This window comes from Callithrix jacchus, chromosome 5 (assembly GCF_049354715.1).
Source record: "Callithrix jacchus isolate 240 chromosome 5, calJac240_pri, whole genome shotgun sequence".
NCBI classification, from domain to species: domain Eukaryota; kingdom Metazoa; phylum Chordata; class Mammalia; order Primates; family Cebidae; genus Callithrix; species Callithrix jacchus.
The window spans coordinates 45,279,954-45,296,473 of NC_133506.1; the positions used below are offsets into that span (position 1 = coordinate 45,279,954).

The 16,520-nt window shown below is 46.3% G+C and overlaps 2 pseudogenes; one reads left to right on the forward strand and one right to left on the reverse strand.

Annotated features, from left to right (window-relative positions):
- Positions 1–3,311: 3,311 nt before the first annotated feature.
- Positions 3,312–4,400, forward strand: LOC108591553 (small ribosomal subunit protein uS2 pseudogene; annotated as a pseudogene).
- Positions 4,401–4,469: 69 nt separating this feature from the next.
- Positions 4,470–6,853, reverse strand: LOC128931975 (small nuclear ribonucleoprotein F pseudogene; annotated as a pseudogene).
- Between the last annotated feature and the right edge of the window lie 9,667 nt (positions 6,854–16,520).

The following is a 16,520-nucleotide window of genomic DNA, read 5'->3' on the forward strand; positions in this document are numbered from 1 at the left end:
AGCTGGTTTCATGAGATTCACGTGTTCCTCTTGACCAGCTCATTCCCAGCTGCTCCAGGCTTCCATTCCACAGCTAAGTTAGCCAAAAAAGAAATTTCATAATAAAGCCTCACTGGTCTGGCTTCATTCACATGTTCCTCCCTAAGCCAATCCCTGTGACTAAAGGGATGGAGTGTGCTAATTGGACAGAAGTGGTCACATGCCCACACCTCCAACCCCACGCCCCAATCCGCCCACACCCTGGAGCCAGGAAGCAAGATCAGCTTCCTGTGAACCACTTGGCTTATGTGGGGAGGGACGGCTCCCCGAGGGGAAATCAAAGTACAGTTATTCAAGTGGAATTGTTGCTGGGCAGGCAAAAACAACAGGTATTTGTGGACCACACCAAGTTTTTATTTTTCAATGCCTTCATGCCTTTAGGTGCTCTGTTTCTGCTACCAGGAAATACTGTGTTCTCTTTCTCCACATCCTCTATGACCCAGCTTAAATATTTTTCCCATCCTGAAACCTCCCAGAATTATTTTTAGACTTGACTCTGGATGGATGTTCTTTTTTTTTTTTTTTTTTCCTTTGGACGGAGTCCCACTCTGTTGCTCAGGCTGGAGTGCAGTGGCATGATCTTGGCTCACTGCAAGCTCTGCCTCCTGGGTTCAAGTGATTCTCCTGCCTCACCCTCCCAAACAGCTGGCATTACAGGTGCCCGCCAGGACACCCAGCTAATTTTTGTATTTTTACTAGATACAGAGTTTTGCCATGTTAGCCAAGCTGGTCTTGAACTTCTGCCTCAGGAGATCCACCCACTGTAGCCTCCCAAAGTGCTGGGTGGGATTACGGGCCTGAGCCACCATACCCGGACTGGATAGATGTTCTTAACCTCCATTCACTCTCCTGTTGGAAGAGGCTCAGAAGCTTAAAACAACATTTAGCAGGCTCTCTTGCAGCTAGGTCAGTGGGAAATTAAGTTCTGTCAGTTACATTCATTTGCACGAGATCTGGAGGGTGGGAGAGAGGCAGAGGTCATCTTGGGGCTGTGTCAGCCAAGGGAACAGTTCTGGCAGCTGAGTGGAGTGTTTACAGTGGAGTCCACTGTGTAGTCCCCTCTTAGGAGGGTGTGAGGCAGTAGGTTGGAGGTCATGGTGATGGCAGGGACAGAACAGCAGCAGTTTGGTAACCTTGGGAACATGGCCTTGCTGGAGGAAGCTTGAAATGAAAAGCCCAAAATGGCCCTTGATTTCTACTCTTCCAGACCTCCTGGTGATTTTGTAAGCACCTATATCCCGGTATTAAAACTTTTCTTTTTTAAAAAATCATATACATGGAGTCTTATTATGTTGCCCAGGCTGGTCTCAAACTCCTAGCCTCAAGCAATCCTCCCTCCTGGGCCTCCCAAAACACTGGGATTACAGATGTGAACAACTGTGCCTGGCCTTAAAATTCTTTTTTGGGCCAGGTGCAGTTGCTCCCAACTGTCATCCCAGCACTTTGGGAGGCTGAGATGGGTTGGGAGGCTGAGGTAGGCAGATCACCTGAGGTTGGGAGTTCGAGACCAGCCTGACCAACATGGAGAAACCCCATCTCTACTAAAAATACAAAATTAGTGGGGTGTGGTGGCATATGCCTATAATCCCAGCAACTCAGGAGACTGAGGCAGGAGAATGGCATGAACCCTGGAGGCAGAGGTTGCAGTGAGTAAAGATAGTTCCATTGCACTCCAGCCTGAGCAACAAGAGCAAAACTCCATCTCTAAATAAATAAATAAATAAATAAATAAAATTTTAAAAAAATAAAAATTTATGGTCTGGGCATGGTGGCTCATGCCTGTAATCCCAACTCTTTGGGAGGGCAAGGTAGATCACTTGAGGTCAGGTGTTCAAGACAAGCCTGAACAACATGGTGAAACCCCATCTCTACTAAAAATAAAAATTAGCCAGGCATGGTGGCATGCACCTGTAATTCCAGCTACTTGGGAGGCTGGGGAAGGAGAGTCTCTTGAACTCGGAAGCAGTGAGCCAAGATTGCAGCATTCCACTCCAGCCTGGGTGACAAGAGCGAAACTCCATTTAAAAAAAAAAAAAATTAGAACCAGACATGGTGGTTCACACCTGTAATCCCAGTACTTTGGAAGGTAGAGGTGGGCAGATCACCTGAGGTCTGGAGTTTTAGACCAGCTTGGCCAACATGGTGAAACCCCACCTCTACTAAAAATACAAACATTAGTCAGGTGTGGTGGCACACACCTGTAGTCCCAGCTAGTCCAAAGGCTGAGGCAGGAGAATCTTCTGAATCCAGGAGGTGGAGGTTGCAGTGAGCCAAGATCCTGTCACTGCACTCCAGCCCAGGCGAAAGAGTGAGACTTCGTCTCAAACAAACAAACAAACAAACGACTGGGCACAGTGGCTCATGCCTGTAATCTCAGCACTTTGGGAGGCCGAAGTGGGTGGATCACAAGGTCAGGGGTTTGAGACCAGCCTGGATAACATGATGAAACCCTGTCTCTACTAAAAAAAATACAAAAAAAAAAAAAATTAGCTGGGTATGGTGGCGGACACCTGTAACAAGCTACTCAGGAGGTGGGAGAATTGCTTAAATTCGGGAGGTGGAGATTGCAGTGAGCTGAGATTGTGCCATTGCACTCCAGCATGACCAACGGGGTAAGTCTCCATCTCAAAAAAAAATTTTTACTAAATCAGCTGGGTGTGGTGGCTCCTGCCTATAATCCTGGCACTTTATAGGCAGGAGCCACCAAGGTTGGTGGTTCATTTGATCCAGAAGTTCAAGACCAGCATGGCCAACATAGGGAAACTTCTCTATACTGAAAATACAAAAAATTAGCTGGGCCATGGTGCTGCGTGCCTGTAGTCCCAGGTACTCGGGAGGCTGAGGCAGGAGAATGGCTTGAACCTGGGAGGCAGAGGTTTCAGTGAGCCCAGATCGCTCCACTGCACTCCAGCCTGGGTGACACAGCAAGATCCTGTCTTAAAACAAAACAACACAACAGAAACAAAAGAACAGGCCGGGCACAGTGGCTCATGCCTGTAATCCCAGCACTTTGGGAAGCTGAGGCTGGGGGATCACCTGAGGTTGAAAGTTCAAGACCAGCCTGACCAACATGGAGAAACCCCGTCTCTACTAAAAAATACAAAATTGCCCGGCAATGGTGGCGCATGCCTGTAATCCCAGCTACTCAGGAAGCTGAGGCAAGAGAATTGCTTGAACCTGGGAGGCGGAGGTTGCAGTGAGCCAAGTTTGTGCCATTGCACTCCAGCTTTGGCAACAAGAGTGAAACTTCATCTTAAAAAAAAAAAGGAACAGCTTTCCGCGCTACCTGCCGAGGGCTCCATACGGCATTGTTCTGGATTCCCGTCGTAACTTAAAGGGAAACTTTCACAATGTCCGGAGCCCTTGATGTCCTGCATATGAAGGAGGAGGAGGTCCTTAAGTTCCTGGCTGCAGGAACCCATTTAGGTGGCACCAACCTTGACTTCCAGATGGAACAGTGTATGTATAAAAGGAAAAGTGGTGGCATCTACATCATAAATCTGAAGCGGACCTGGGAGAAGCTTCTCCAGGCAGCTCGTGTCATTGTTGCCATTGAAAACCCTGCTGATGTCAGTGTTACATCCTCCAGGAATACTGGCCAGAGGGCCGTGCTGAAGTTTGCTGCTGCCACTGGAGCCACTCCAGTTGCTGGCCGCTTTACTCCTGGAACCTCCACCAACCAGATCCAGGCAGCCTTCCGGGAGCCACGGCTGCTTGTGGCCACTGACCCAAGGGCTGACCACCAGCTTCTCACAGAGGCGTCTTATGTTAACCTACCTACCATTGCTCTGTGTAACACAGATTCTCCTCTACGCTATGTGGACGTTGCCATCCCATGCAACAACAAGGGAGCTCACTCAGTGGGTTTGATGTGGTGGATGCTGGCTCGGGAAGTTCTGCGCATAAGTGGCACCATTTCCCGTGAACACCCATGGGAGGTCATGCCTGATCTCTGCTTCTACAGAGATCCCGAAGAGATTGAAAAAGAAGAGCAGGCTGCTGCTGAAAAGGCTGTAACCAAGGAGGAATTTCAGGGCGAATGGACTGCTCCAGCTCGTGAGTTCATTGCTACTCAGCCTGAGGTTGCTGACTGGTCTGAAAGTGTGCAGGTGCCCTCTGTGCCTATGCAGCAGTTCCCTACTGAAGACTGGAGTGCCCAGCCTGCCACGGAAGACTGGTCTGCAGCTCCTACTGCTCAGGCCACTGAATGGGTAGTAGCAACCACTGAATGGCCTTCAGCTGTTCTTGTGTGGCCTCTTAAACAACATATAAGATACCTGCAAAATAAACATCGAGTTTCTAAAAAAAAAAAAAAAAGAACAAACAAAACCCTTAATTTTTACAACAACATCTTGAGATAAGTACTACTACCACTCTCATTTGCAGATAACGAAACTAAAGTCTAGAAGGATTAAGAAATTTGTCCAAGATCACACAACTGGTTTCTTGTAAATTATGTAAGAATATGGCTAGATTTCATAAAGCCACAGGAAATGCCCTTGATGGCAAGGACTATTCTTGAAAAAGCTGTCCTTTTTTCATCTCTGTACCCTAGGGCCTAAATCAGCACCCTAGGCACTTAATAGGTGTTTGGTAAATATTGGTCGAATGAATGAATGAATGGTTGAATGAATGAATGGTTGAATGAATGAATGAATGAATGTTTGAATGAAACTTTTCATGAATTCAACTGAGTTTGCTGTGAAAAGAAAAAAAACTGAAGATTAAAAAAAATCGGAGTATATTTTCCCACTAGAGCATAGGTGAGCAAAGGTTTTTTTATAAACAGACTAATTTTTTTTTCTTTTTCTTTTTTTCTACATTTGCTACCCCACCCTGTTTTTTTTTTTTTTTCTTTTGAGACAGGGTCTCACTCTGTCACCCAGGCTGGAATACAGTCACATGATTACCACTCACTGCATCTTTACCTCTTGGGCTCAAGTGATCCTCCCACCTTGGCCTCCCAAGTATTTGAGACACAGACTCATACCACTATGCCTGGCAAAGTTTATTTTTTTCTGTAGAAACAAGGTATCACTGTGTTACCCAAGGTGGTCTCACACTCCCGGGCTCAAGTGATCCTCCCACCTCAGCCTCCCAAAGGGCAGGAATTACCGATAGTAAATTTTTTTTTTCGAGATAGAATCTTGTTCTTTTGCCCAGGCTGGAGTGCAGTGGTGGGATCTCAGCTCACTGCAGCCTCTGCCTCCCGGGTTCAAGAGATTCTCCTGCCTCAGCCTCTCAAGTAGCTGGGATTACAGGCATGCGCCACCATGCCTGGCTAATTTTGTATTTTTAATAGAGACGGGGTTTCTCTATGTTGGTCAGGCTGATCTCGAACTCCTGGCCTCGTCCTTCCAAAGTGCTGGGATTACAGGTGTGAGCCACCATGCCTAGACTATTTTATTTTATTCTTTTTTTTTGAGATGGAGTCCCACTCTGTCCCCCAGGCTGGAATGCAGTGGCTTGATCTTGGCTCATTGCAACCTCTGCCTCTCAGGTTCAAGCGATTCTCTTGCCTCAGTCTCTCAGGTAGCTGGGATTACAGGTGTGAGCCACCACACCTAGCTAATTTTTGTATTTTAAGGAGAGACAAGGTTTCGCCATGTTGGCCAGGCTAATCTTGAACTCCTGACCTCAAGTGATCTGCCCACCTCGGCCTCCCTAAGTGCTAGGTGTGGTATGAGCCACCAAACCTGGCCCTCTCCAATATGTAAGTAGGGAATATAGAGTTAAACGTTTCAATATTTTATTTCATTTATTTTTATGTTTTTGAAAAACAAATCTTTATTGTCTAGAAATATATATATATATTTTAAATCTCCAACAAAAGATGCTATTCTCTATTTCTCCATCTTATTTTTCTTTCTTTTTTTTTAAGACAGAGTCTTGCTCTGCCACCGAGGCTGGAATGCAATAGTGTGTCTCCGCTGCAAGCTCCGCCTCCCAGGTTTGAGTGATTCTCCAGCCTCAGCCTCTTAAGTAGTTGGAATAGCAGGCATGCACCACCATGCCCGGCTACTTTTTGTAGTTTTTGTAGAGACAGGATTTTACCACGTTGCCCAGGCTGGTCTTGAATCCTGATCTTTTTTTTTTTTTTAAGAAGGGGTTTCACCACGTTAGTCAGGCTAGTCTTGAACCCCCGACCTCAGGTGATCCACCCGCCTTGGCCTCCAAAGTGCTTGGATTACAGGCATGAGCCACTACGCCCGGCTTGAATCCTGATCTTAAGTGATTCACCCATCTCAGCCTCCCAATCATTTCTCCATCTTCTTCCACACCTCTGATATAAAGGACATTATTACACCTTATTAAAATTTCACCCAGATGTACAGACAATGCTCCATCTATGTATTCTTCTGTATTCTTTTTTTTTTTTTTTTTTTTTTGAGACGGAGTTTCGCTCTTGTTACCCAGGCTGGAGTGCAATGGCACGATCTCGGCTCACCGCAACCTCCACCCCCTGGGTTCAGGCAATTCTCCCGCCTCAGCCTCCTGAGTAGCTGGGAATACAAGCACATGCCACCATGCCCAGCTAATTTCTTGTATTTTTAGTAGAGACGGGGTTTCACCATGTTGACCAGGATGGTCTCGATCTCTTGGCCTCGTGATCCACCCGCCTTGGCCTTCCAAAGTGCTGGGATTATAGGCTTGAGCCACCGCGCCCAGCATATTCTTCTGTATTTGTGCAAGCTGCATGTTCATATATAGATACCAGGTAGCCCTTTCACTCCATTTCTCACTTAAGTTTCACCATCTATGGCTTTCCTGTTACTCCATTGAGGAAAGGTTTGGGACTGAGAGCTAAACGCATCATTGTAACCACAGGCAAATGCTGCAGGCTACTGGCCACTGACCAGGCCACTGACTGTCCCTCCTGACTACAGCAGCTATGGCAGGCCCTGAGACGCTGAGCTTCAAGAGAAAACTATGTTCAAGATTTTATAGTAAGGAATGTGTTTGGTAACATTTCATGATTTTATACCGTAGAAGGCTGAGCCAACATTCCATGATTCCTCATAGAAGGGGGTTCAGCTGACATTCCTTGAGTGTAAAGAGATGAGGAAGCTCTGAAGACGTTCCATAATGATAAGCAAAATGGTTCTGGAAACATTCAATGACGCATGTTCTGCAAACAGTTCAAAATTCATGCCACAAGAAAGGACTCTAGCTGGGTGCGGTGGCTTACATCTGTAATCCCAGCACTTTGGGAGGTGAAGGCAGGTGGATCACCTGAGGTCAGAAATTTGAGACCAGTCTGGCCAATATGGTGAAACTTCGTCTAAAAATACAAAAATCAGCCGGGTATGGTGTTGGGCACCTGTAATCCCAATAACTTGGGAAGTTGAGGCAAGAGAATCACTTGAACCTGGGAGGTGAAGGTTATAGTGAGCTGAGATCGCACCACTGCAACTGCACTCCAGCCAGGATGACAGTGAGACTCCCTCTCCAAAAAAAAAAAAAAGAAAAGAAAGAAAGAAAAAGAAAGACTATAAACATTCCATGATTCTGTATGCATTGCATACATGAGGGTGTTCCTCAACAATAATTCTAATTTGATTTTTTTATTTTATTATTTTTATTTATTTATTTTTGAGACGGAGTCTCACTCTGCCACCCAGGCTGGAGTGCAATGGCACAATCTTGGCTCACAGCAACCTCTGCCTCCCAGATTCAAGCGATTCTCCTACCTCAGCCTCCCAAGTAGCTGAGATTACAGGCATGGGCCACCACACCTGGCTAGTTTTTATATTTTTGGTAGAGATGGGGTTTCACCATGTTGTCCAGGCTGGTCTCAAACTCCTGACCTCAGATGATCCGCCCGCCTCAGCCTCCCAAAGTTCTGGGATTACAGGCGTGAGCCACTGTGCCCGACCAACAGTTCATAATTCTATATATAAGAAGGAAAACTTATTTGTTCTAACACCCCAAAATTCTGAACACTGGAAGTGCTCTGTAAACATTTATGATTTCATTGCTATAAATAGGCCTTATAAATATTATATAATTCTAATAGCTAGAAATATGCTGTATAGAACTTCTTGATTTTATGCTTTTGTACACAGCTGGTGATTCTATAGCTGAAGAGCACTCTTCAAACAATTAGTGATTCGACGTAAAGGAGGGTATAGGGTTCACTGAACCTACCTAGAACACCAGTGCTCGGGAAAGATTTCATGTTAGTAAACATAGGGAATTCTGCCTGCTGTTAATGATACTACAGATATAAATGCATTCTGTAAATATTCCTTGATTTCATGGCCCAGTGGAGTGATTTACGCCTGTAATCCCACCCACCTCAAGAGACTGAGGTAGGTGGATCGCCTGAGCTCAGGAGTTCAAGACCAGCCTGGCCTACATGGTGAAACCCTGTCTCTACTAAAAATAAAAAAAAAAAATTAGCCAGGCAAGGCGTTGGGTGCCTGTAATCTCAGTTACCTGGGAGGCTGAGACAGGAGAATCGCTTGAACCTGGGAGGCAGAGGTTGCAGTGAGCTGAGATCACGCCACTGCATTCCAGCCTAGAAGACAAGAGGGAAACTCCATCTCAAAAATAAATAAATAAATAAAAATAAAAAAATTAGTTGAGTGGGATGGCACACACCTGTAATCCCAGCTACAAAGGAGGCTGAGGGATGAGAATCACTTGGACCCAGGAGGCAGAGATTGCAGTAAGCCAAGATTGAGCCACTGTACTCCAGCATAGTCGACAGTGAGACTCTATCCCCCCAAAAAAAAAAAAAAGAAGAATGATGAAGCTCTCTACAGAGGATGTAGAAAAGTCTCTAAGATACAGTGTTAGGTTAAAAAGTATTTGTGGGCAAGGCGAGGTGGCTCATGCCTGTAATCCCAGCACTTTGGGAGGCCAAGGCGGGCAGATCACGAGGTCAAGAGATTGAGAGTATCCTGGCCAGCCCACCCCATCTCTGCTAAAATACAAAAATTAGCTGGGCAGGGTGGCACGCACCTGTAGTCCCAGCTACTTGGGAGGCTGAGGCAGGAGAATTGCTTGAACCCGGGAGGCAGAGGTTGCAGTGAGCCGAGATCGCACCACTGAACTCCAGCCTGGCGCCTGGCGACGGAGCAAGACTCTGTCTTAAAAAGAAAAAAAAAATAGTATTTGTGGATCTATATACAATTGAATATATATATAGAGAGAGAGCCGGGCATGGTGGCTCACATCTGTAATCACAGCACTTTGGGAGGCTGAGGTGGGCAGATCACCTGAGGCCAGGAGTTCAAGACCTGCCTGGCCAACATGGCAAAATCCCATCCCTGCTAAAAATACAAAAATTATCTGGTTGTGTGGTGGGTGCCTATCCCAGCTACTTGGGAGGCTGAGGCAGGAGAATCACGTGAACCCAGGAGGCAGATGTTGCAGCTGAGATGGTGCCATTGCACCCAGCCTAGATGACAGAGCAAGACTCTGTCTCAAAAAATAAAATAAAATAAAATACTGATAACACACACATACATTCACACATATGCAAATCAGTTCCTATTTCTTTTGTCAACCTGAAATAAAAGAATCATAATCTAGTGGGTTTTTTCTGAGACAGAGTCTCGCTCTGTCCCTGAGGGTGGAGTGCAGTGGCACAATCTTGGCTCACTGCAACCTCCACCTCCCAGATTCAAGTGATTCCCCTGCTTCAGCTTCCTGAGTAGCTGGGACTACAGCCGAGCGCCATCACGCCCAGCTAATTTTTTTAAATTTTAGTAGAGACGGGGTTTTACCATGGCCAGGATGGTCTGGATCTCCTGACCTCATGATCCGCCTGCCTCGGCCTCCCAACGTGCTGGGATTACAGGCGTGAGCCACTGCGCCCGGCTGAGAATCCAGTTTTAAAGAGTGTATTCAAGAGATAAACTGTGAATGGTCACTCGGAAACACAGACTCCAAAGAAATGGGGAGATGCTCAAAAGTTAAAAGTTAAGGTCTTGCTTATATAGGCAGAAAACAAAGAAATTTAACAGTATTATGATTTTTTTCTTTTTAAGAAATAAGGTCTCCCTCTGTTGCCCAGGCTGGAATGCAGTGGTGCCATCAGGGCTCATAGCCGCTTCAAACTCCTGGGCTCAAGCCATACTCCCATCTCAGCCTCCTAAGTGGCTGGGATTACAGGCATGAACCACTGTACCTGGCTTCGTTACAACATTTTCTGTACACGGCTGGTTTATGAGGTACAACCATTTAATTAGTTATGGTTTGTTTTCTTTTCCATATGGTTTGTTTTTATTTCCTTTGTAGTTTTAAAGAGTGTATTTAACATTCCATCTCAAGACAGTATGTTGATAGTCATGAAGTCTTTGTGTGAGAAAGGTAAGAGGGAAGTTATTATGTAATGAAGATGAACAGTGAAGAGGGAAGGGGTCTTCCCTGGTGCCCTTTAGTCATTTACAATGTTTTCCAGGCTGGAATGTAGTAGCACAATCTTGGCTCACTGCAACCTCTGCCTCCCAGGTTCAAGTGATTTTCCTGTCTCAGCCTCCTGAGTAGCTGGGATTACAGTCGCCCGCCACCACACCCGGCTGATTTTTGTATTTTTAGTAGAGATTGGGGTTCACCATGTTGGCCGGGCTGGTCTCAAACTTCTGACCCCATGATTCCGCCCACCTTGGCCTCCCAAAGTGCCGAGATTACAGGCCTGAACCATCACCTGTTTACAATATTTTCTAAAACAATGTAGGTACACAAGAGGGTTAATTATAATCAGAGATAGAGAGGTAACACCTGCCTAGGTTACAGCTGTATAGGTTACAGAGGACTTGCATCCCATAATCACATTCCCTTAAGGCTTGAAATACTTTAAATTAGTTTCAACAGTTTAGATTTTGAAATACTTATTTTCTTTTTTTTCTCATTTTTCTTTCTTTCTTTTTTTTCCCAGGTATTAGAGCTCCTATAGCTGAAAATACTTATTTTCACACTTCGCTGCTTAAAAGTCTCTCAAGGGCCACTGCGCCTGGCTCAAACGGTTGTATTCTTTTGAGTTTCTGATTGGCCTCTCCAAAGGAGGCAATGAGATACGCATTTATGTCAGTGAGCAGAGGGGTGACTTTGAATAGAATGGGAGGCAAGTTGGCCCCAAGCAGTTCCCGGCTTGACTTCCCTTTAGCTTCCTAATATGGGGCCCCAAGATTTGTTTTCCTTTTACATCATCATAGCCAAAAGCGGAAAAACCTTACTGGGTGCAGTGGCTCATGCCAGTAATCCCAGCACTTTGGGAGGCCGAAGAGGGCAATCACTTGGGGTCAGGAGATCCAGACCAACCTGACCAACATGATGAAACCCTGTCTCTACTAAAAATACAAAAAATTAGCCAGATGTGGTGGTGGGTGCCTGTAATCTCAGCTACTCAGGAGGCTGAGGCACAAGAATCACTTGAATCCGGGAGGCTGAGATTACTGAGATTCTGTCACTGCACTCCAGCTTGGACGACAAGACTCCCTGTCAAAAAAAAAAAGGGATGGGGGGGAAGGTGAAAACAATCCAAATACCCATCAACTAATGAATGGATAAACAAAATATGGTATAGTCATGCAATGGAAAATTAACCAAAAAAAAAAAAAAAAAAAAGATGAGGCGGGGCTTGGTGGCTTATGCCTGTAATTCCAGCACTTTGGGAAGCTGAGACAGGAGGATTGCTTGAACCCAGGAGTTTGAGACCAGCCAGGGCAACATTGTGAGACATCATCCCTACAAAAAAAAAAAATTTTTTTAATTAGCCAGGTGTAGTGGTGTATACCTATGGTCACAGCTACTCAGGAGGCTGAAGTGGGAGGATCGTTTGAGCAGGGGAGGTTGAGGCTACAGTGAGCCTGGATTGCACCATTGCACTCCAGCCTGGGCGACAGAGTGAGTTCTTGTCTCAAAAGAAAAAAATGAAGAATGATGTACTGAAAGAAGTGTGCTACATACTATGCTACATACTGCAATGGGCCAACGGGAATGAACCTTTTGTTTTATTCTTTGAGACAGGGCTTTACTTTGAGACAGGCTCAAGTAATTCCCTTCCCTCAGCCTTCTGAGTAGCTGGGATTACAGGCAGGCACCTCCATAACCCGCTTCAGCAGGCATTAATCTTTTTAATTTTTGAGACAAGGTCTTATTCTGTCACCCATGCTGGAGTGCAGTGGCACAATCACGGCTCACTGCAGCCTCCAACTCTTAGTTCCAAGCCATCTTCCTGCTTTTGTCTCCCACATATCTGGGACCATAGGTACATGCCACTATGCCCAGCTGTTTTAATTTTTTTTTTTTTTTAAGAGATGAGATCTTGCTGTGTTGCCCAGGCTGATCTCAAACTCCTGGGCTCAAGCGATCTTCCCCGCTTGGCCTCCCAAAGTGCTGGGATTGGAGGCATAAGTCACTGTGACTAGCCAGGCATTAATCTTGAAAATGTTATGCTAAACGAGAAAAGCCAGACACAAAAGGCCACATATTGTATGATTCTACTTATAGGAAATGTACAGAATAGGCAAATTTATCATGGATTATTAGTTGTCTAAGCCTGGGAGCATAGGGAGAAATGGGGAGTGACTGCTAATAGGTATGAGGCTCCTTAAGTATGTGATGAAAATGTTCTAAAATTGATTGTGGGTTGTACAACTCTGTGAATATGCTAAAAACCATTAGATTGAATATTTATTAATTTAGAGACAGAGTCTCGCTCTGTCACCCAGACTGGAGTGCAGCGGCATGATCCCGGCTCATTGCAACCTCCACCTCCTAGGTTCAAGCGATTCTCCTGCCTTGGCCTCCTGATAGCTGGGATTACAGGTGTGCACCACCATGCCTGGCTAATTTTTTTTTTTTTTTTGAGACGGAGTTTTGCTCTTTTTACCCAGTCTGGAGTGCAATGGCGCGATCTCGGCTCACCGCAACCTCTCCTCCTGGGTTCAGGCAATTCTCCTGCCTTAGCCTCCCAAGTAGCTGGGATTACAGGCACGTGCCACCATGCCCAGCTAATTTTTTTTTGTATTTTTAGTAGAGACGGGGTTTCACCATGTTGGCCAGGATGGTCTCAATCTCTTGACCTCGTGATCCACCCGCCTCGGCCTCCCAAAGTACAGGGATTACAGGACAAGCCACTGCACCTGGCAGATTGAATACTTTAAAGGAAAAAATTGTATGGTATGTAAATTATATTTCAATGAAGCTGTTACATATACATATATTTTTTAATCCAGTAAAAAAATCTCCCTCCCACTTTTATTCTCAATTGAACCAGTTCCCATCACTACTTGCCCCTTGCCATGCACACACACATAAACACACACACACACACCCCTAACTACTATAGTTAGTTTCTTGCATTTTTCCAGTTTATATGTGCATAAAATATAAATATAGATTATTTTCCCCCATGCTTTTTAAAAAAATTTTTTTTTTTTTTTTTGAGACAGAGTCTTGCCAGGCAATAGGCTGGAGTGCAGTGGTGAGATCTCAGCTCACTGCAACCTCCACCTCCCGGGTTCAAGCAATTCTCCTGCCTCAGTCTCCCAAGTAGCTGGGACTACAGGCGTGCGCCACCCTGCCCGGCTAATTTTTTGTATTTTAGTAGAGACAGGGTTTCTCACCATGTTGGCCAGGATGGACTCAATCTCTTGACCTCATGATCTGCCCGCCTCAGCCTCCCAAAGTGTTGGGATTACAGGTGTGAGCCACCGTGCCTGGCTCTGGGACCTCTTTTGTATGTGGCATTAATGCCATTTATGTGGTTCCACCCTCATGACCTAAACCCTTTCCAAGGCCTCACCTCCTAATACTATCCCACTGGTGATTAAGTTTCAACATATGAATTTGGTAGGGGGGACACAATCATTCAGATTTTAGCACTGCTCCTCTGGCTCCCCAGAATTCACATCCTTCTTGCATGCAAAATATATTCATCCCATCCCAATAGCCCCTAAAGTCTTAAATCATCTATCAGCCCATGCTTGTAATTCCAGCACTTTGGGAGGCCGAGGTGGGTGAATCATTTGAGGTCAGGAGTTCAAGACCAGCATGGCCAATATGGTGAAACCCCATCTCTACTAAAAATACAAAAAAATTAGCTGGACATGGTGGCACAGTCCTGTAATCTCAGCTACTCAGGAGGTTGAGGTGAGAGGATCGCTTGAACCCGGGAGGTGGAGGTTGCAGTGAGCTGAGATCACAACCGCACTGCAGCCTGGCTGACAGAGCAAGACTCTGTCTCAAAAAAGAAAATGAAATAAAATAAAAATAAAATACTGGTAAAACTCAAGATACAATTCATCCTGAAGCAAATTGCTCTCTAGCTGTGAACCTGTGAACTCAGACCAAAATACATTGATGGGACAGGCATAGGACAGACATTCCAGAAAAGGGAAATAGGAAGGAGGAAAGGGGTAAGAGATCGGATGCAAGTCCAAAACCTTAAGTCTCAGGAACAATCTTTGACTCAAGCCTCTGCTCTCCAGGCCCACTGGGGGCTGTGCCCTGCCTTCTAGACCCACTGGGATGGAGATCCTGCCTCCACGGTTTGACCCCCAAGGCTCTGAGTGTTCTGTTCCCACAGCTTTGCTGGGTGCAGCCCATGCCACAGCTCTCATGGAATCATGTGCCTGTGGCTGTCCCAGGCTGGCATCACGCTCTGGTGGTGCAACTGGTCTAGAGCCTCAGGGTGGCCCCACCCCTGCAGGCACCCCACACCCATGACTCCACCGGGCATTGCCCTCATGGGGGCTCTCCACAGACACCCTGTTGCTGCCTTGTTTTTCTGCCAAGGCCCTGAGGCCTTCTGGGGCATCCTTTGAAACCTAGGTGGAGGCAGCCACACCCCCACAGCTTTCCTGGGCATAGCACACCCCAAACCAGGGCCCACTGGAGCAGCCTCTGGGGTGGCTGAGGAGGTAGAAATGGAGTGTGGAGGGCAGAGTTGAGAGGCAATGGCAGCCAAAGTCCCACAGGCACCTGTGGCCCCTCCTTTGACATTGCTCAGTCCCCTGGGCCCTGGCACAAGTGGCCTATCATGGAAGGAGCCGCCCCAGTCATCTCTGAAATGTCTTTGGGGTCCTTCTTCTTTTGTTTTTGTTTTGAGACAGAGTTTTGCTCTTGTTGCCCAGGCTGGCACAATCTCGGCTCACTGCAACCTCTGCCTCCTGGGTTCAAGCGATTCTCCTGCCTCAGCCTCCTGAGTAGCTGGGACTACAGGCATGCACCACTCTGCATGGCTAATTTTGTATTTTCAGTAGAGACAGGGTTTCTCCATATTGGTCAGGCTGGTCACGAACCCCCTGGCCTCGGGTGATCCTCCCGCCTCAGCTTCCCAAAGTGCTGAGATTACAAACACAAGCCACGGTGCCCGGCCTTTTTTTTGAGTCTGGCTCTATCCTCCAGGCTGGAGTGCGATAGCACGATCTCAGCTCATGGCAACCTCTGCCTCCCAGGTTCAAGAGATTCTCTTGTCTCAGTCTCCCAGGTAGCTGGGATTACAGGCGCCTGCCACCATGCCTGGCTAATTTTTGTATTTTTAGTAGAGATCGGGTTTCACCTTGAAGGTCAAGCTGGTTTCAAACTTCTGACCTCAAGTGATCCACCCACCACAGCTCCCAAAGTGCTAGGATTACAGGCATGAACCACTTCGCCTGGCCTTGGGGTCCTTCTTTCATTCTCTTGGACAATAGAGCCTGGTTTCTGTTGAGATGGCGACCCATACTAATCTCCTTATTAAATGTATCCTGGGGCATGCCTTTGTTCGTTCTCTCTCTCTCTCTCTCTCTCTCTCTCTCTCTCTCTCTTTGTTGAGACAGGGTCTTGCTCTGTTGTCCAGACCGAAGTGCAGTGGTGTGATTGTGGCTTTCTGCAGCCTTGACTTCCCAAGCTCAAGTGATCCTCCTACCTCAGCCCTTCAGGTAGCTGGGACTACAGGCACATGCCACCCAGCTATTTTTTTTAAATTTGTTGTAGAAACAGAGTCTCTACATTGCCCAGGCTGGTCTCAATCTCCCTACCTCAAGCTATCCTCTTGCCTCAGATTACAGGCCTGAGCCACCACACCCAGCTGTTATCTCTTATATATCTCTTCTATTTTTTTCCAGTATGGATAGGCTGGGAATTTTCAGTTTTTTTCTTTCTTTTTTTTTTCTTTGTTTCTGGAATTTTTAAATTTTTAAGTTCTACCTTTTTTATTAACAATTCCTTTCTTTTTTTTTTTTGTAAGACAGAATCTCACTCTGTCACCCAGACTGGAGTGCAGTGGCGAAATCTTGGCTCACTGCAACCTCTGCCTCCTGGGTTCAAGCAATTCTTCTGACTCAGCCACCCAAGTAGCTGGCATTACAGGCTCCTGCCACCATGTCCAGCTAGTTTTTTGTATTTTTAGTAGAGACAGGGTTTCACAATGTTGGCCAGGCTCTAGCTCTTGACCTCTGGTGATCCACCCGCCTCGGCCTCCCAAAGTGCTGGTGTCACAGGCATGAGCCACCACGCCCAGCCAACAATTCCATCTTTACGTC